At 36.1% G+C, this 21,553-nt stretch overlaps 1 long non-coding RNA gene across 1 annotated transcript; it reads right to left on the reverse strand.

Moving 5' to 3' along the window:
• Positions 1-6,638: 6,638 nt before the first annotated feature.
• On the reverse strand, positions 6,639-16,553 carry LOC123536952 (uncharacterized). Its single transcript, XR_006683431.2, has 4 exons — positions 15,454-16,553; positions 9,888-9,998; positions 9,264-9,402; positions 6,639-9,050 (listed from the first exon to the last, which is right to left on the reverse strand). It is a non-coding gene; the product is annotated as an uncharacterized LOC123536952 (long non-coding RNA).
• Positions 16,554-21,553: the final 5,000 nt, after the last annotated feature.

The following is a 21,553-nucleotide window of genomic DNA, read 5'->3' on the forward strand; positions in this document are numbered from 1 at the left end:
TGTTAGAGCAACGTTAAAACAACAATTCCGTCGTGACTTTGGATTCACTTGGCGGGGATTACTTTTATTTACATGACTTTGGAACAGGGCTGGGGGTAAGAGTGAGATTAGGTACGCAAAATAATCCAGTTTAAATTCCTCAGTGGTGTTTTTGCCACTGGTCGTTCCAAGGCGGTGCTCCACTGTGTTCCTTTATTTGTTCATTTTGTCCTCGTCTGTTTGCTTTTTATTTGTGTCTGTTGGTCGTGTGCACGCCCGCGTGTTGTGAGTTGCGATTTGGGGAGGCTGCGGTTTTGGAACCTGGCATTCCCTGTCGGATATTTATCCCTGTTTTTGTTTTGGGGACCCTAGTTATGTTTTAATATCTTTAGGCCAAACTCGAATGTATGTACATGTATTTGTACGTATGCTTGTATAAATGTGATGCATGCAGGTGTTTCTATATACAAAAATTAATTAAATTTAATTAGTTTTTGGCTGGCCCGACTGCATACGGTGGGAGGGTATTCAAGATGCGGATTTCTCAGAATGAATAGTTCAAGTATACAAATGTGGTTGCGTAATTACAAGTTCAATGAAGCGAAGGTGCTCTAACTGATTAAATTTGATTTGATTACATTTGAATTTGTAGAAGACAAACATTTACGGTATATTCACCACAAACACAGTATGTTATCTGTACTGGTTTTGTTTTGTCACGTAGCATAAAAAGTTGTGTCAATGTGTTTTAAGAATAATAACTTTGACTAAAAAAATAAACTACCATAGCTTCTTTGACCAGTTTGAAACTTGCCGTATCGGCTTCCTATACCACTCCACCATCCTTAAAAGAAAATTCTTGTGACTGAGGTCTCTAAGTGGCTGTCAATATCTTCCCAAGAGATTAACACACATTCAGTTCGTATTCAGCCATAGTATTTTGGACAGTCTTAGATGATCTCAAACCTATCCTATCTCTCCATGCCAAAAAAGATGTTACTGACATGTTTGTTACTTGCGTAAAGGCTATGGCTATATTAAAATGGAGTTGGGTTTTCTCATAAAACACTGTTGTTCTAATTGCCAACTGGATAATATGCCAGTAAAATCCATTTAATTTAAATTGACTAAACCTCTTGAATATACCTTATACAGAACAGTTTATTAGGAATGATATTATGAAGTGTACTAGCTACCACTGCGAAGTGCGGACTGCCACTCCTGAGTGGGCGAGCTATCACTTCTGAATGGGAGAGCTAGCACTACTGAGATGGTGAACAACCACTTCCGAAAGCGCAACTACCACTACAGAGAGGGCGAACTACAACTTCTGACAGAGTGACAGGGTGGGCTACCACTGCCGAGAGGGCGAACTACAATCAAACCGAGTCTGCAACATTTTCGTTTTTGTCGTGTTGAGCGACCTGTGGAGTTTACACTTTTTTTATTTTCTTTGGAGGCTGAGAGGATGGACTACCACTTCTGAGAGGACTGACTTCCTTTCCTGACGGAAACGGAGTGGTAAACTTTCAATTTGTTCAATTTGCAAGATTTTCCAAATTAATACATTTAATTACTTATTAACATGCATTTTTGTACTATATTCAAACAAAATGAGAAATATATCATTTTTGGTCGCGAAATATAAACACAAAAGATAATAGGTAAGGGTAGATTTCTTGGAAGCACAAAACACCACAAACACAGCCTCAGAGCCACGCATTTGCAAAGTAGGCCCACAACAAAAAGAAACTGTAACGGAAAATTATTACAGACAGGTTGCTTCAAAAATCCCAAGTACAAGAACAAATCTAGTGCGGTTAAGGTAAACCTGTTTTTTTTTTGCCTTCATTATATTTTTCACAATATGTTTTTTACGAATATACATATGCGAGTTCGTTAACAATTTTAAATATTTATGTCCTCACTAATATTTTATGTTAGCCGTTTAATATAGCACTTTTTAAAAATTCTTAAATTCATGGCTACTATTATTATCCTCATGTACAAATCCCCATACCCTAATGGTCTCGACTCTTTAGTATTGCTCATGATATAAAAATGCTAGGCTAATAGCACTCAATGGACAAAAATTAAATAGGAGAAAATATATCAGTTTACTCAGTTTGTTCAAGTTTCGATATTTTGTTACTGATCTGCCGTTTTACAAATATTATGGCTGGCAGATTGAATCAATGTCCATCCGGTCTATAGTAACTTAACAACATAATTATTCACAAGAAACTACTTAACTATTACACACCCGTTAACCGGTTCCGAGCAAAACAGTTCGTGGCGGACAAAACAGTTCACCGATATTTTTACCGGTATCTGCATTGGGGTAAGTATTCTCCATCCAAGAATCGGTTGGTGCAAAATATATTAAAGTTTTTTATTTCAGTAAAAAGTAGCATGAACGAAGTACATGCCATGTGCTTCCCGTTTAAAAGTAACTTATATTTAGTAAGTTATGACGAGTTAAAAGTGTAATTTTGTTGAAAAAATGTGAAAACGAAAGTTTATCACGATATATTTAATTCACTTTTCAATTTAGGTCTATTATATTAACGTCAACCTTTAAAATAATGTTTGCCCTGAATATTGTCCAATTTTTAAGCGACAAAACGCAATATTTAACGAGTTATAGACATTCAAACATGACATGGTCGAAAAAAAATGTGGCGGTATTGCACAGCTCAAAATTATTTGTGTGGCGAGCAAAAGCAGTCCTGTGTCTTTTCTTATTTTACTTAATAAATGGTCTAAATAGTGATATAAAGCTTGTTAATCTGATTGTTTCATATACTTCATTTCTTAAATCTCCCATAAGTTCTGCCGGTACATGTTATTTTTCAATCTCTTGAACACGTGCATATATATTGTACGTTAATGCAAACTCCTTATAGAATCGGGCTTTTATGTCAGTCAGTGTTAGAGCAGGCTCGAACCCCCAGCAATCTATATCTTCCATTGTTTTGCCTTTACCCCTTGCAACTTTCTTTCCGTCTATGCCAATTTTGAAAGGTTTTCCCCTACATAGTTTGCAAACATTTTTATAGTGTCTACAAAAACACCTGGTAGTATTGGTTCCAATGCGTCCTTGGCTGTGATTGGTTTAGATGGCACTGCAAAGTTGAGTTTTGTGTAGAATAATCACCGAGAACTTGTTGCCCACTTACAACTTGACCTGTATTTCGGGGACCGGCCATGAAACGCAAAAATGTCTTATGGAACAGCTTGAAACCAACTTTCCAAAAATTTAACTTTGTATCGTGCATGTGGGATGAAGAGGATTATGAAAACCATTCTACAACATCAAGGAACAACAAATAGTATAATAGTATATGTTTCCCATCGGGAACTGTTTACTAGCGACTAGAGATAGCCAGTTTTTATATAATTCTAACTGACCATGTTCCTTATATGTTTCTATTACCTCCGGTGTATTGTCATTAATATCACTGACAGTTAAATTAATATCAGGTGGGTCTGTTTCTTCTGAAAAACAGGGAGAGGATTCTAATTTGAATGTTGAAGTGTTTCCAAATTCCTTGTTTTCGATAACGTTTAGTGAAAGACTGTCTTCTGCTACTTCAGATAAAAAGAATTTTCAGTGTTGTTTTCTTCAAGTAGAGATATGTGTAACTGATTGCTTTCATCAATGGATAAGATATGTGACACAGGTTTAATACATTCAAATATTTTTGTTCGATATCCTGTTTTTCATGTACGACAGCCAAGCTCAAGTTGTTTGTACTTTAACGTGTCAAACTTATGGCTATTACAGAGGTGTTGAATTAACTGGCTGTAAACGTCAGTTGTTGCATTGCAGTAGTAGCACAGGTACATATGCATTGTGATCCTGATAGAAATATCGCAAATGATATAATAAAGTAAGTGGAACGTTCCTAAATGGGAAGGCATCACATCAAACTACCGTACCACTGCAAACATGATTTAAAAATGTAGGAAGACGTGTTGATGATATATTACATTGTTAGGCGGTTGTATGATTAATGCTTTGATTTCCATCTGTTTGTTAATAAAAAATAGTGTAAATTGCAGTGTTGTCTCATTAAAAACGTTACTTATTAAGACATACGAGCTTGATATCACTATTTAGATCATTTATTAAAGTAAAATAAAAAAGACACAGGACTGCTCTTGCTCGCCACACAAATACTTCTGAACTGTGCAATGCCGCCACACTTTTTTCCGACCATGTCATGTTCGAATGTCTATAACTCGTTGAATATTGCGTTTTGTCGCTTAAAATTTGGACAATACTCAGGGCAAACATTATTTTAAAGGTTGACGTTAATATAATAGACCTAAATTGAAAAGTGAATTAAATATACCGTGATTTTCATTATCACATTTTTTCAACAAAATCACACATTTAACTCGTCATAACTTACTAAATATAGGTTACTTTTAAATGGGAAGCACATGGCATGTACTTCGTTCATGCTACTTTTTACTAAAATAAAAATCTTTGATCTATTTTGAACCAACCGATTCTTGGATGGAGAATACTTACCCCAATGCAGATACCGGCAAAAATATCGGTGAACTGTTTTGTCCGCCACGAACTGTTTTGCTCGGAACCGGTTAACGGGTGTGTATTAGTCTACAAGTATTTCATTGTATAAAACTAACTAGATTTTAAACAGCAATTTTTTGAAATTTGTCTGTATTCGTGGTTCGTACAATTAAAAGAGAGTCTAATTGTGCAAGGTACATATATCTAAATAAAGTATAATTGATTATTAAAATCATTGATCAAGGCGGGACGTGCAACTGATTTATCAAGTGTGATTAAAAAAATTCTTTCTTGTATGTGATAATTGAGCGTCTCTTAGCGGCTACCCTACGTGAAAAATTGATCACGCACCTGTCATGACGTCAAACCTCGCGCCTCTGGAGCTTTGAATGCAAATAGCGAACCCCTTGTTGGAAAACCAGGTGGGCTGCAATGTCGCTTGGAGGGGTGCTGGATAACAAAACAAAATGGCGGCGCCCATGGCGTAAAACATGAACCACTGTTTACCACTGACAGATGCTCGTGACTCTAGCAATATGTGGACGAGCATTATCTTGTTGGAAAACAGCAAGAACATTTCTTAGCACAGGTGGAATAGCCTCAGCATTTAGGTTGTCATCATTAAACATCTTTGCATTCAAGTTTCCACGAATGACAATGATAATTGTCTTTTGTCCTCCAATGATGCCATTCTAGACCATTGCCAACCCTCTCCAAACTTGTATCGTTCGCCTCTACGGCAGACAAAAGTGTTTACGACCATCGGAAAAACTGAGAATGAACCTAAATTAATACGAAAATAAAACTAAACTAAAATAAATTTTCCATTCCTGACGACGCCAATATCGCCAACATAAACGTAACTGGCGTTGCCACCGGTGGCACAGTGTCATGACACAGACATTATATGGGCGGCATGCTCTTACTGAACGATCTTTGTAACGTAATCAGCTACGTATAGTTATGGACAATCATTATATAAAGGAGCCGTCCACATCGCCAGTCTAAACCTATCACGTAGATGCGTCAAAAGGATGGCACGACCATTTCCTCCGATTAGAACCAAACGTCAACGACAGAAACATCCCCTTACAACATCCCAATTGCTCTATTTTGTTCGGCCTCTGACAGTCAGGCTTTGCGATAATTTCAGATTTCAATTGTGACTTTATACATGCACCTATAAATGTTTTGTATATGGCCATACAAGCGTTGCAAGTTTATTTGGCCGGGTTAAGTACCTACGAGGTATCCATGAGAAACGAAAATATTTGAAACTGGCCGGATTTTTAAAACAAATATCGATACAGGATTCAAACATGTGCACGAAAGGTTATAAATTCATAACAAGTTCGTACAAAATTGTAAAGTAAATAGCATTATGCTTATAGTGTAAACCTGTCAAGGAATGCTTTATTTTCAGCCCGACAGTGTTTTTTGTACGAAACTCATTATCGAAAGAAACCTGTTCATAAATCCACAAGAGGGGCCTCCGTGACCGTGTGAAGCGAGTTAAATCCTTTTCACTTGCCTCTCATCGATGTATACGAGTTCAAATTCTCGCATGCTGTGAAGAATTCTTCTGGCTTATGGAAGGTCGGTGATTGTACCCAAGTGTCAGTCCCTGCCTGAGACAATGCACGAAGGAGCAACTGCGGTCTTCCTCCACCAACAAAAGCTTGAAAAGTCACCATATGACTTAAATTGAGTCGACGAGACTCTAAACCAATCACAAACAAAAAAGAAGGTAGTGACACTGGAAGGGTTTTTTCTATTTAGTTATTGCACCATAACTGACCTGTTTCGTTAGTGCAACATTACTGTGTTAAGAAAGTGTCCACAATGATGAAGTTTTTAGAACTGTATTACACGTTCTTGGCAGAACAAGAAAAGAACATCAAATTTTAAAGCTTTTGTGTAATCCTCAAACTATAAACGTTGGCGAATATAGGCTTTGAACTATAAAATATTAACAATGTTGATGCCTTTTATTCGTCATATATCTTTGTTTAGATTTTATTCAGTTTTCAAAATTTCTTGTTAATAATAGTTTTGTAAACTATCTTTTTCACTTTCCACCTTTTGATGGTGAAGAAAGACCATGGACCCCCCGGAAGCCAGCTTAATTGTGTCCTGAAATGAAAGAATTCTACAACTCGAACGTGGTTTTGAACGAATGATGATGAGAGGCAAGAGATTCGAAGTCTGTGGAGATAACTACCCGGCCACTGCGCAAGGTAACCATGTGCGAATGGGAAAGGTTTCGATTATATTTTGTTACATAACATAAAATTCGCAAACAGCCAAATTTGGACTCCAAAAACATTATTCTGCTCCATGCGTGCGTGTGTAAACTCTGCCGTGCATGGTTGGATTTCAAAGTCTCTTTGCACATGTGATCACCATAACAGGATGCTGTAACCCGTGCATGAGCTGTTTCGCGAGGTCTTAAGTCATGATCATGGTGCAAGACTGTTTGCAGCTTCTATTCTTTCTTCTGAATACTAGTACATGCACATTATTGAAATAGAAGATGCTCATGTAAACAAGAACGTTATAGTAAATGGTCGGATTTTGCAATAACTTGCACAGGTGATCACAACTACAAGACAATGCGCCGCATACAGAGCACATGTCGACAGCTCAGATGTCAAGGATATGGTGCAAGACTTAACTTAATATATCCTTTTATATACTGATGAAGGTTTTGGTCTGAAGGGCATATGTTCTCGACTCGAAATATACCTGTTCCTATTGGGTATTATGATTTAATCAATGTTACAGTCTAAGCTGTCCTAATACATTGTTATGAACTCCTGTGCTATATTCGCTAAAATTTGGGGAACTTACGAACAGGATTTTCTCCATACAATGTACAATGACTTTGGTGCTTTTTTTCACTTTGGCAGTAAAAATATTGCAAAGATATTTCTCGTACATGTTGATTTATATATTTAGCAAAAGTTCTATCAACTCGCTTAAAGTAATGTAATGTCAGTTGGGGAAATAAGTTACCTTCCGCATTTGTCTGATATCAGTATTGCTAATACATAGTATTTTGAATATTGTTGGCATTTATGTGGACACTGATTATTGTTGAGCATGGCATCAAATTGCTGTGAACATGACTGCTGGCTAAAGAATTATTCTTGACTGCGTAAATACTGCATTTCAGTAACACTGTTTAATAAATTCACAAGCAAAAATAGGTATTTTAGCGAAACAACACTATTGCTAGTAGTATTTAAAATAGTTCTGGTAGATATATACAAGTTTCATCGGACAATGCAAACTATTGAGCACTGCATAAAATTACTATGAACATGACCGCTGACTTACGAATTATGCTGCAGTTTATTCAGTAACACTAGTTGAATGAAACAACTTTTAACAAAACATCAAACCAAAGTTATCATACATTTGCATATCGTTAAAACTGTGGCCATCTTGAATTTCAAAATGACTGCCGTATTTCAATAAGTATGCCGTTATATATTCATTCTGGCTCTCAAATAAACCTGTTTTTCCTTACTTACTAAGACACACTCGTTTATATTTTCATATGGTAAAGGCTTATATTTATGATGTATATAGGAAGTTTTTGTTAAATATTGATTTTTCATACATGAAAAACATAATTTTCAAAAAGCGAATTTAGGTAGAAAATCTTCTTTTATTATACATCCAATTCTTAAGTGGTAAAATGTGGCAATTCTTCAAAAGAAATAGTATATCTATTCAAAACATACATGAGACATTCATCTTAAATAAAGTATTACTTATTTAAAGACAAAGAATTTATAAATTAAGCGTAAGAGAGTGTAGCTAAGGTCCCTGCTGCAATGAAATATCTATTACAATGAAAGAAAACTTGATTATGGAATATCTGAATATATGTTATCTGATGTTCTTTTCATTTAAACATCATCTTAAATAAATAAGTCTACCTGTATGAAATATGGATAATTCCACCAAACCCCCTTCTCCCCCAACAAACATTGTATTTGTAATAACTCTCATTCTAACTGTAACTATCATAATATTAAATATCTATATGAATTAGAATATGTGAATAAATACATGCTGTATATATAAAAATGTTATATTTTTCTAATACGGACGCATTTAATAGGTGTTCTTTCGTGATGTGATGATATCGTTCGAATTTGATCAAATATCTTTTAACAAGTATGAACAGTCCCTCAAAGGGGACTTAAGTATCCGATTCACCTCTGAATGACTGTTGAACTAGCCTTTTTATAACTTCTTGAAAACACATAATAAATTCTAACAGTTTTCTTCCATGTTGTCTGCGCAATTAATAGACATGTACACGCCTGTTAGTGATACAGATCGTTCTTGGGTTTTATTGATCTACTATTTGCAATGTATATATGTTTTTCTATGATTGTTGGATTGTAAAAACAGATGAATAAGTATTTCCAGCCAGTCCTGGTATGGTATAAGGAACTCCCGCATGATTTACTGCTATAGGAAATTCCTCTTTTTCGTCTCCCAATTTTCATATCTGTAACGACAGTTGACATAGAAAATGAGAGGCCTTTAATTAAAGTTATATATTAACAAACGCCTTTTAAATGAGAGCAAGGAGCAGTCTTACTTATTTACTTGAATAGTTATTAATATTTACATTGCTGAGGTAGTGTTACAGATGAATATATTGTTAAAATAAATTAAAGGATACAAGTGTAAAAATCAAAATATGAATATCAAACCTTACCTGCTGGATTAGTCGTCATGAAATAAATGTTGATATCGGCACACATGTTTTGAGCGCTTTCAGACAAAACTTTACCCTCAACATTGGCATTTCTATCAACATAATAGTCAACCTCTTCGGTATCAACATTTTCCCCTATCTGAAAAATTAATGCTAAGAATGAACGAAATGGCACTGACAGGACAGGCAAAGTATGGAACTTTCAATATAAATAGAGGACTTTTATTTTTGTTTTAGTGTAAGATCGTAATATATTTCACCAAAATTTAATGAACAACGGATGCAATATTACCAACTTGTGGTAATGTAAGATCTGTTGGTTCTAGGAAAATATTCACCATTTTTGTGAAATACAAGCGTTATCTCAAAATATACAAGCGATCTTCAATCCCAATAGGGAGATCAGAGGTTTGAATTCCGGTCGAGGTGTACTAGTATTTCCCTCTTGATGAAAAAGACACTACGTCTCAGGCTATCGTCCTGCACATTTCATCGATATGTGGAAGTTGCTAGTGACATGTATTGAACACTTGTTAGGAATCAAGGTTACCTGACCGCTGTATATGATTGTAGAATTGATGAAATGTGCGTTTAGCCCAACAAAGTAGAAATATCTACGCTTACCTTTGATCGAAATCCATCAGAAGGCGGTGCCACTAAGCTTTTTCTTTCAAAAGTTGCCATGTAACAAGTACTTTGGGCTTCGTTTTCTTCATCCCTCACCACCACGAGTCCCTGTTATCAAGTTAGATAAATACAGATTTATAATTTCACGATCACATACTCATTCAAAAAAGAAATTTTTCATAGTTTAGTTTTTGCAAGTTTTATGAATCAGATACTTTTGCGCTACAATCAACGTCTGAAAATCGAAATGTAATCTTTTTTTAACATGAACGTATGTTCTTTGATTTTCCTGAGTTTTTCTACGGATATTCTTAACATTTAACTGATCAAAAGGAGAAATTGGAAGTGAATGTCGACTGTATTTTAATGATTGTCTTAACTTCAGTATACTTGTTTGTTATTTCTAAAGAATTTTATGATAATTAATATTGGGAGAATTGGCGGGCCACTGCCACAAATTTGCATTGGGGACAGCTTAATGAATGCTCGTGTCTCTGAGCAAAGAAAAGAAAACACGGACATTCCTTCACAAAAATGGAATAGCTTCAGCATTTAAGTTATCATCAATGTACAGCTGTTTGATTAAGTTTCCACGAATGAGAATAAGTATTGTATTTCGTCTATTCACGCCGCCACCCAAGACCATTACCAAAACTATCATGCTGTAAGGCATATCCCGGTACAAATCTGTTGCATCTACGGCAATAAACACGTTGACGGCCATATTACACTGAGACTCATAAGAAAATAAAACCATATTCCAAATCTGACGATGACAATGAAGGTGTAATACGTAAACGTGCCTGGCGACGGCAAAGTGTCACGATAGAGACAATTGTATATTGATATATATATCAATGTTCATGTCCATAATTGCTTAAAAAGTTAATTTGACCTGATTAAGTTCCCACAAAGTCCAATTCAAACAACTATCGATACAGGGTTAAAATAAGTGCAGTATTACGCAAGGCTATAAGATCTTGACATGTTCGTACAAAATGTAAACGTAAATACCAATTTCGCGATACACCAACGAATAAGAGGTTTCTTGTTTGACTAAGTATAGTTTAAACCGGTCAAGGAATGCTCTATTTCCAGTGTGACAGTATTATTTATAGGAAACCCATTATAGAAATAGAATTGTTCATAATAACACTAGAGGGACCTCCGTGGCCGGCCACGATGTTAATGTCATTGACTTTGAATTACCTGCCCCTCACCGATGTATGTAGGTTAGAAACCTTACAATTATGTAAAAGTTTTCATGGGAGAAAGTTATTTGCTGACTCGTCGAAGGTCGATGATTCCACCCAGGTGTCCACCCGTTCAATTCGCGGAGCACCACCATTCAAAGCATTTTACTAACGTTGTGTCGACGTGACCTTTAACCTAACAGAAACCAAAAGAAGTATTACACTTGAAGAACGTTTTTCTCTTCAGTTAATGCACCATAACTGTTCAAACATAACTGTGTAAATAATGTGTCCATTCTGTTGCAGTTTTGAAGAACTCAGTAACTTAGAAATCTGAACAGGACAAGGTAGAACATTAGCATTTTAAAGCCTAAGTGTACACCTCAAACTTATAACGTTGATGAATATTTGAAATATATGATGGCTAATTTCTGCCATTTCGTGTGTTCGTGTCGGCGAGGCGAAATGTCGAAGCAACAAAAACACGAAAGGTCGAAATAATGCTTATTTATCGTGTGTTCGCCTCTCGATTGTCGAGGCGAATACACGAAGTAACGAAACATTGAAGGCGAAATAACGAAATTTCAGAGGCGAACAAACGAACTTTTGTATTAATCACTTTTCGTGTCGATGGGTATTAAAACTTCGTGTTGTCGCCCTTCTTTTGTCGTATCTTCGTGTATTCGCCTCGAAAGGCGAAAGGCGAACACACGACAATTGAGCTGTTCTCGACCTTTCGTTACTTCGACCCGCCGACACGAACACACGACAAATGTTTCATGTAGGTTGCACACAAAATAAATGTATAAGAAGTTATGAGAAAGTCCGTCTTAAAAATCTAATTCTGCAGAGAGAAAAGGATATTATCAGCGTAAATATTACCAAGTAAGGATGTAACTCTTCCCTCTACGGGCATTGTTTATAGCAAATTTCATTTCAGCAGTATATGTGTATTGTTATGCGCATGTCTACCGGAAGGCGAATACACGAAAGGACGAAATTGCACATCTGTCGTGTGTTTGTGTCGGCGGATCGAAGACACGAAAAAAAAACGAAAGGTCGAAAACTGCTTATTTGTCGTGTGTTCGCATTTCGCCTTTCGATGCGAATACACGAAGACACGACAAAAGAAGGACGACAACACGAAGTTTTAATACCCGCAGAAACGAAAAGTGATTAATACAAAAGTGTGTGTGTTCGCCCTTGAATTTTCGTTATTTCGCCTTCAATGTTCAGCGCCGTAGCCACACTGAGGCAAACCGAGGCAGCTGCCTCGGTTAAAATTTGAGGAGCCAAAAAAAAAAAGAGTGAAAAGTAGGCCTATCACACTGATGAAAAATTCAGTTACAAAAATTCAGAAAAGTATATAAATATGAATAGAATATATTAGAATATCATTTGCCTCATTACATCTTTGAGGCAAGGTGAGGTAGAAATCCTAGCAGTCATATTAATAGCCTTGCCAGGCCCTTGCCCCACCCCCAGTTTGCTTACAAGTGACTTATACTCATCAAAGTCAAACCCAATTGTTTATTATCATTATCACATTTAAACCCCAAAACGCACCAGAGGCCACTATTTCATAACGATATTTAAATTTTTTCCAGGGGAAGAATCACCGTGACCCCACTAAAATAAGGGAACCCCCATACTTGAAACTTAAGACCATAAAATGCACAAGAAGCCACCACTTTATATCTGTATTTCATTTTTTCCATTGAGAGAGCCCATTAACACCCCTAACACGAGAGGCTTTCCCATTCAGTACCTAAACATTTACACCAAACAATGCACCATAGGCCACCATTTCGAGAGAGAGGCCCCTAAAATGCCCCGCCCCCCTCACACAGTACCTCATAATCAAGACAAAAAAATACACCATAGGCCATCATTTCGAATCTGTATTTCAAAACTTTCCAGGAAGAAAGCCCACTGGCCCCACTAAAATGAGGGGGAAATCCCCGCCATACCTTAAAATTTAAACCGAAAAATGCACCAGAGGCCACCATTTCCTACTTGTATTTCAAAAATTTCTACTGGGAGATCCCCTGACCCCCCACCCCCCACAACACGGACAGAGCTCCCTCCCATACCTTCCCTATCTCGGCCTATATAAACTAATAAACTACTAGTAAACTGATGAATAGCATGTTCTTGTATGTCTTTATTGGTGGCTTTCTGATTTTACTGCCTTTTAGTTACAAAAATGATTGTATCCGACCATATAAATCCCCAAATATCATTGTTATCAATATATTTCTTTCTTAAAATATGAAAGTAGAACTCTGATAAATACGGCTAAAAAGACGATTTTTATTGTTATATAACACAATCTGAGAGGGCTCCGGAACGCACCAGAGCCTTCCTGAGGACAAATATTCCAGGGGGAGGGGGTATGCCCACGGACCCCCTAGATTGCCTCGGTTAAAATTTGTGTCTGGCTACGGCACTGATGTTTCGCGTCGTGGTGTGTTCGCCTCGAAAGTTGAAAGACGAACACACGACAAATAAGCAGTTTTCGAGCTTTCGTTTGTTCGTGTCTTCGACATTTCGACCTGACGACAGGAACAAATAAGCATTATTTCGACCTTTCGTGTCTTCGTTACTTCGACATTTCGGCTCGCCTACACGAACACACGAAATGGCAGAAATCAGCCACCATAGAAATATGAAGTTATAACAAGATGTTTTTTATTTATCATATATCTTTGGTCTGAGTTTATTAAATTTTGTTAGTTTATTGTTAAGAGTAGATTTACAAACTATCTTCTTTATATCAGTGTTATTTTCACAATTTTCTCAACCAAGCATGTGACGGATCCCTCGCGTTTTTGTTGTTCGTAGGTCATGCGGCGACTTTCCAGCTTTTTGATGCGGGAGGAAGACTACGGACTGGAAGAAGACAGTTAAATGGTGCCCTGACACAATGGAATTCTACATTCCAAGCGTGGTTACGAAGTAATAATGAGGAGAAACAAGTAATTCGAAGTCTGTGACGTTATCCGCCCGGCCACGGTTTCCAAAAACAGACCATTTTCATTTACATTACAGCGCAAGTTGATCATGTGCGAATGGGAAAGTGTAAATTATACTTTCTTACATAACGAGTCTAGAAAAATTCACAAACAGCCAAACTTGGAGTCCAAAACACAATAATGCAACATGCAAACGTTCGTGTGTGTGAATTTTGCTGTGCATGGTTGGATGTCAAAATTTCTATGCACAAATGAACTCAATAACATATGGTGGCTGATTTAGAACAATTTGTTATGTCGTGTTCGCGTGTGCGTTGTTTATGTAGCACATTTTGTTTTGTCGTGATTGCGCGTGCGCCAACGCGCCATGATGAAACTTTAAAGGTTTCGTGTGTCGTTTTGGCGCGCGCACCTACGCGACAAAACGAAACTAACAATGCGCCATAGCGAAACAAACAACGCAACAGACCGAAACATTTTTCTGGCGCAGGTGACATCAACAAAGTTTCGTGTTGGTGTGCATGCAAAGATGAAAAGAAACATAGAAGACAGAATGAATGTGCGCCATTTACAAAGATTTCGTGTTAGTGGGTGCGCCAAAACGAATTAAAATGCTTCATTGGTTCGCGTTGGCGCGCAAGCCAGGACGACACTGTGAACTGAACTTTCAAAATTAACATTATAATTCGTCTTCGAGCGCCCGCCAACACAGCAAAGCAAAATCTTTGTTAATAGCGCGCACACCAACGTGATATAAAACTTTTCGTTATGTCGCCTTCTATGTTTTGTTACACCATATTGTTAGTTAGGTCGGATTTCGCGATTGTTTGACTCAAGTGATCACAACTACAAGACAAGGTACCTCGTACAAAGGTCATGTCTAAAGCTCAAACGTCAAGGACACGGTGCTAATCTTACCTAACATCCTTTCATATATATTGTGAGTGGGGTGGTTCATCAGTATGCACCCGTTACTATAAATATCGCTTAATGTCATGTCAACTGAGGAAATCAGTTACGTTACCTACCGCACTATGATTTGCCTGATATCAGTTATATTTTTAGTAGACATATTCAACTTGAATCCGGACACTTAAATATTGAGTATTGAATTAATTTGACAGTTTTGAATATAACTGCTGGCTAATGAATTATTTAGCTGTTTTTTTCAATAACAATAATTAAAAACAAACAAGACATTTTAACAAATAACAAAGAAGTAATCAAATTCATTATAAATTTGCATAACGTAAATAAATGCGGCGTGCTGGAAGCTATGCATCAAACTTTTTCTAGTATTAAGTATTTCTGTAAATGGCAGGTGTGATTAAACAGGGTCAAATTATTTGATATCTCGCCTTTCCCTAGGAAATAAGAAGGGAACTATTTACATACCCTTTCGAAATCATATATAAATCGAGTTCCATTTTTCAGTGTGATATCCTCCTCCGTTTCTGTGACTGTTATATTTTCCTCAATAAGTTCTCCGTCTCTTGTATGCAACACAACCGAGTACTCCTAAATGATGGTATATATTATTGGTATCAAACTGGTATGTGCAAAGGCTGTAAGCAATATTTCTTTGCCTTTTCATTTTTCAAGTTAAATTGGGATAAAGCAAGCTCTAGTTTTTGTACTGTACTTAAATTTGAAATGTTCATAGTTGTACTGAATTTATTGAAAGGATCTTAGTAATGTTATGGCAAAGGTCGCAATCTGCAAATCATTTACCATTAATCGTTGAGGGTTCGAGCCTGCCGAAGGTCTGTGGTTCTACCCAGTATCCGCACATGTATGAAATAATGCCTGATTTTAGCATCTTGTATATTCCTCCAAAATCAAAACTGGAATATCTAGGTATGGTATAAACTTGAGTTAAAATTGAATAGAGAGAAACAATTTTCATTGCAAACTCCGTGATAATTGTTTTGATAAACATATTAGAGAGGCCAGACCGCATGCTCGTTTATCAAATTAAGAGCTGCTTGTTCATTAACTTATATTAAAGCATAAATATGCTTAAGCCTTTTAGTGATCATTTTATAGCATATCTTTTGAAGTAGATTTACTATACGTACACATACACCCATATGATTTAAATTATTTTGCGACATATTTCACGTCGTCGGAGAGAAATAAATCTATTACAGGTTTTATAGTCGTGTTATAACATTATGACGTTTGCGGAGCCTCACATTTGATTATTTTATTCAACGGTTTTGTATACTCAGTAATAGCCGACATTTCAAAATGCATCAGTGGAATCACATACAGTACTAAAATATTGAAAGATGACATTTAGGAAAGAATTATTTACCATATTGATAGACAATTAATAAGCCATTATCTTTCACAGTTTTGCGTTATTTTACTTGTTTCAATATTAGATGGTTGTAGTATATGGCAGAAGCTTTTTCTGAAAAGGTATGTTTTACAAGGTTTCGTCGGGCCCTTAAGGGTGTTTCTCTTGTTGCTCTGTCTTCTGAAAAGGCATTGAGTACATACGTTTTTGGTTCTTAAGGTTTGTTTTTTATATATTTATACACGAGCATTTTTGTGTTTTACATGCCATGCCTTTTTGTTTCCATTACGTGTGATTCACCTGGAGGGGATTACTTTTATTTACACTGTCCCGTGTCTTTTGAACATGGTGGGGGTAAGAGTGAGGTTAGGTGCACCATAAAGCGGTTTAAGCTCCCCAGTGGTGTTTTTGCCACTGACCATTCCAAGGCGGTGCCCCACTGTGTTCCTTTGTTTGTTCGTTTCGTCTTATGTGTTGGCTTTGTGTGCGTGTGTGTTGTTCGTTTTGTCCTTATGTGTTGGCTTTGGGTGTGTGTGTGTGTGGTGCACGCGTCTGCGTTCTGGGGGTTTCGTTTTGAGGAGGCTACGTTTTTGGTGCGTGGCATTCCCTGTTTGATATTTTTCTTTTTTTTGTGCTAGATTAATTGTCATACATGTCGTATTTACTGTGCGTGCTTATTAATATTTTTCATATCGAGACCTTTTAAGGACACCCATGTAAGTATGAATCTAATTAACCGTTACAAAATAGACATTTAAAAAAAAAAAAGAATTCGTGCAAGTTAAGTTTTCCATACATACCTCTAATCGACAGGTTCGGAACAGTCTTAAACCAAAGAGCAGTATAAAATGTAATATAAGGATTACATAAAACGTAACTCTAATTCTTTGCCAAGACGATTTTATTCCATCCGCTTAGAGAGCTACCGAATCAACAGTTTTTCATATAATCTTTCAAAAGAACAAAAAATTATGAAAATAGAGCTTACCTTAAGCAAAGTCTGAATGCGTCGACTGTAAATTCACATTAAAATGATTATGTAATGATATTTGCTTGCCATGTGTTGCATATTAGGCATTCTCATGTACATTTCATCAAAAGCAGTATCTGTAAAATATCTTAACATCTGCATTTTCATTGCACTTGAATATAATCAAGCTTGTTAAAGTATGGATTATTATATGGAGGCGCAAATTTTGTGACAGATGTTAGAGCCACGTTAAAACAACAATTCCGTCATGACGGACAGCTTAATTTCTGGTAAGAGTAGTCAGCCTTTCAGCAACTTACTGATTACTTTTGTTTACATTGTCCCATGATTTTGGAACATGGTGGTGGTAAGAGTGAGGTTAGGTGCGAACCATTACCTATTTAAGCTCCTCAGTGGTGCTTTTTCTACTAACCGTTCGAAGGCGGTGCTCCAGTGTGTTCCTTTATTTGTTCATTTTGTCCTCCTGTGTTTTCTTTTTATTTGTGTATGTTGATCGTTTTCACGTCCGCGTGTTGTGAGTTCCGATTTAGGGAGGCTGTGGTTTTAGACCTTGCATTCCCTGTCGGATGTTTATCATTGTTTTTGTTTTTGGGGACCCTAGTAATGTTTTAATTTGTATTGAACTTTGTACGTATGCTTTTATAAATGTGATGTATGCAGGTATTTCTATGTACAAAAATATGACTAATTTAAATTACCAGACTGCACACGGTGGTGGTGTTGTGTGTGTGTTGGGGTGGGGGGGATTCAAGATACGGATTCCTAAGAATGAATAGTTTAAAGTACACAAATGTAGTTGCGTAATTACAAGTTGAATGAAGTGAAGGTGATCTAACTGGTCAAATTTGATTAGATTACATTTGAATTTGTAGCAGACAAACTTTTACGGTATATTACAGTATGTAATCTGTACTGTTTTTTTCCTCCTGTGCCATCAAAAAATTTGTCGATGTGTTTTAAGAATAATAAGTTTGACTAGAAAAATACACTTCATAGCTTCTTTGACCAGTTGGAATCTTGCCGTATTGGCATCCTATACCTCTCCACAATCTTTAAAAAAAATTCTTGTGACTGAGGTCTCTAAGTGTCCAAGAGATTAACACACATTCAATTTGTAATTAGCCATAGTATTTTGGTCAGTCTTAGATTATCTCAAACCTGTCCTATTTCTCAATGCCAAAGAAGATGTTACTGACATGTTTGTTACTTGCGTAAAGGCTATGGCTATTTTAGAAGTAGAGCTGGATTTTCTCATAAAACTCTGCTCTAATTGCCAACTGGATAATTTACCAGTAAAATCCATTTACTTAAAAGTGACTAAACCGCTTGAATATACCGTATGCAGATCTGGATTAGGAAATGTATTATGAAGCTACCACTGCGAAGTGCGGACTGCCACTCTACATACGAGTTTTCTACTTTGTATACCACATTACCACATAACATGATAAATGAAAAACTAACTGCCCTAAGACTTTTGCCAGTGAAAATGCTACTTTTCTCGCTTGCAATTTCGATAAAGAAGTTTTTACTAGTTGCATTGCAAAAATTTTTATACTATGTGGACCTGTGACGAAGTTTCCTTTTTATCGAACAATATTTACTTCAGGTTTGGGAATGTAGTTTTCAGACAAGTGATTGGTATTCCCATGGGAACAAATTGTGCACCCTTTTCGCAGATTTGATTTTACATTGTTATGAAAAAGATTTTATGATTAGCCTTTCTCCAGATCCACAGGCAGACATTATTACTGCTTTTGAAAGTACATCACGCTATCTAGATGATATATTTAATATAGATAATCCGTTTTCTTGCTCAGTTGGTGGATATTATTTATACCCGAGAGCTGCAGTTAAATAAAACTCAGATACTGCTGCTTCATTTATAGATTTACTTCTCTCTATTTACGACAATTTTATACATACCAAAATTTATGACAAGAGGGATGATTTTAATTTTAGTAGAAGAGGGATGTACATCAGGCTACATCTTATGGGATATATATTTCTCAGCTAATACGGTTTGCAAGAGCGTGTAGTCATGTTGAGGATTTCAATGAACGTAATCAATATATTACAAATAACTGGGAACGAATATTCGAAAATCGGTAGAATATTCGAATATGAAAATCAGATTCGAATATTCGTAAATTATTACATAGATTTTTTTCAAAATAAGTATCGTTGATTTTGGGCAATATAATAAATAGTTTCCTGGAATATCAACGGCTTGCGAAGGAAATTAGGAGACATTGACTTTTTAGAATATGTTAAAAGTTACGATATTGTGTTTTTAAATGAAACATGGATTTCTGATAAAGATACTTCTAACTTAGAAATTGATGGCTATATAAGTGAACATTTAACTGGTAATAAATCTAGAAATGTAACCAAAGGTAGATATAGTGGAGGACTGACAGTTTATTTTAAAAATAAGTATAAAAAATATGTTAACATTGTTGAAAAACAGCAATCTGGTATAATTTGGTTAAAAATCTCTGGTGAATTACTAAGTTCACATACTGATGCATATATTGGTCACACTTATGTACCACCATGTATGTCCAATGTTTTGAATTTGCAGGATGTTGATATTTTTGAACTATTGGAATTGGGTTGTATAAAGTACAATGATCTAGGGGATATTTTTCTCACTGGAGACCTGAATGGTAGGACTTCAAATGCATTTGATTACTTTCTGTTTGATAAATATATTTGTAAAGATCTTTTTTCTATAAATGATATAGAAATTCCAACACGAGTAAACTCAGATAAAATACTGGATACACAGGGTAGTAAAGTGCTTGATTTGTGTTGTACTTTAGGAATGTTATTGGTTAATGGCAGATTACATTCTGATAAAGGGGGCGCGTTTACATTCCATTCCAATCGAGGTGCTAGTACAGTAGATTACTTTATAACTCATTTAGAAAATTTTGAGTATATCTCAGACTTTATCATTCTAGAACCGACGGAATTTTCTGATCATTCGGCACTGCATTTCGTTTTAAAAATGTCGCGTAATCAGGCGGACGAAAACTCCACCCGCGAATCGATACCCCCCATAAATAAAATCGTATGGTCTGATATTGATGCGCAGCACTTTTGCGCAAGTGTAAATGGCAGTCGTGACGTTTTAGATCAGTTGACCAATGAAATGTCAGAGAGTGATGTTTCCATTGACGACGTAGTCACGGGGTTTTCCAATTTTATGAATGGAAAAGCGCGCGACTCTTCCATAAAAGGAAATCATAGTAAAAGCAATCAATCAAAGCGCGTGAGTCAGAAATGGTTTGACAAACAGTGTTTCGAAGCAAGAATTGAGTTTAGACGTGTAAGAAACATATTTGTTCGTAATAAAACGGAGGTAAACCGCATTAATTTTGTTGATGCTAGAACAAGATATAATAAAATTAAAGAAAAGTCAAAGAAGGCTTATAAAAAAAGTGAGGGACAAAGAATTAATAATTTGGCTAAGTCTGAGCCCCGGAAGTTTTGGAAAAATGTGAAAAGGTCTATTAATAAAAAAATAAATAAACCTGATACATTGACATTGGAAGATTTACAGGCACATTTTAGTCATTTATTTGGAGAAAATGCTAATCAAAATGATTTTGATCCCCTGGAAAATCCCATAAATAATGACTTATTTGATGAAGAGTTTAATATTGATATTACATATGATGAGTTACACAGTGCAGTATTTACTCAGAATAATAACAAATCGCCAGGAATTGATGGTTTACCTGCTGAATTATTTAAGTCATCATTTGATTATATATCGCCCTTTCTGTTGAAATTATACAACAGAATGTATAATAATTGCGAGTACCCAGTTTCATGGGGAAAAAGTATTATAACTCCTATTTTTAAAAAAGGGTGACCCAAATTTAGCGGGTAATTACCGCGGTATATCTTTAATACCTATTCTGGGGAAAATTTACTCACAAATACTTCTAAACAGACTCACCAAATGGTCAATTAAGTATGACAAGTTATGTAAAAACCAGTTTGGATTCCAAAAGGGGAAATCAATTATGGATTGTATTTTTATTTTGCATTCTGTTATAAACAAGGTGTTGGATTCAGGTGGCAAGTTATATTGCTGTTTCATTGATTATGAACGTTGTTTCGATAAAGTGGACAGAAGTCTGCTGATGTATAAATTGCTTGCAGAAAATGTTCACTGCAAAATGGTTAAA

The sequence above is a fragment of the Mercenaria mercenaria genome, chromosome 17, assembly GCF_021730395.1.
Source record: "Mercenaria mercenaria strain notata chromosome 17, MADL_Memer_1, whole genome shotgun sequence".
Classification (NCBI taxonomy): domain Eukaryota; kingdom Metazoa; phylum Mollusca; class Bivalvia; order Venerida; family Veneridae; genus Mercenaria; species Mercenaria mercenaria.